Source organism: Octodon degus, unplaced genomic scaffold, assembly GCF_000260255.1.
Source record: "Octodon degus isolate 3935 unplaced genomic scaffold, OctDeg1.0 scaffold00015, whole genome shotgun sequence".
Taxonomy (NCBI): Eukaryota; Metazoa; Chordata; class Mammalia; order Rodentia; family Octodontidae; genus Octodon; species Octodon degus.
Genome location: NW_004524591.1, coordinates 5053430 through 5054226, shown reverse-complemented (window position 1 = coordinate 5054226; position 797 = coordinate 5053430). Strand labels below are relative to the sequence as shown.

At 47.9% G+C, this 797-nt stretch overlaps 1 pseudogene; it reads right to left on the bottom strand.

The window, feature by feature from the left end:
* Positions 1-392, bottom strand: part of LOC101578584 — a 25394-nt pseudogene extending 25002 nt beyond the window's left edge.
* Positions 393-797: the final 405 nt, after the last annotated feature.

The following is a 797-nucleotide window of genomic DNA, read 5'->3' as shown; positions in this document are numbered from 1 at the left end:
CACATCTCGCCCAGCTTTTTAGCCACATCACCAATAGAGATACCAGGGTTGGTGGATTTGATCTTGGGGCGGAATTCAGAACAAAACAGGAAAAATCCAGACGGTGGTCTTTTGGGAGCGTTGGGGTCCTTTTTCTTCTTGCCTCCCTTCGCGGGTCCATAATCTTTCATCTCTCGGTCATTGCGAACTTTATCTGCCTTGGCCATTTCATCAAACTTCGACTTCTCTTTCCCAGACATTGTCTTCCACCTCTCTGAGCACTTCTTGGAAAATTCTGCAAAATTGACAGGGACCTCTGGGTTCTTCTTCTTATGCTCCTCTCTGCAGGTCTGCACAAAGAAGGCGTATGCAGACATCTTGCCCTTTGGTTTCTTGGGATCCCCCTTAGCCATCCTGACTGTATTGTTCACGAGTCTCAAAAAGGACTTTTTTTTTTTTTCTCCTTGAATGCCTTCAGGGCACTTTGGCATGGCTGGAGTGTTGTGGGGATCCAACTACAGCAAACTGAGGCTGCCAGCATTGTGGAAGCAGCCACTTAAAGAACTGAGCTAGGGCTGGGCCCCCTAGTTCTCTATTCTTGCAGTGTAGGGCGGCCAACAAATTTCTCTTAAGCATCTTTAGTTGGTACCATGAGGAAGAGCTGTTGGTAAAGCGTTTCTGGTGAATTCTGCCACCCCACTGCATGAGCGGGGGCAGGGGGGACTTATAAGCCAGCCCAAGCCCTGAGGGCGTGGATACTCTTTGGAATGGCTATTCTCATATGGTTTCCAAGTCTCTTTAAGTTTTAGTAGCTACTT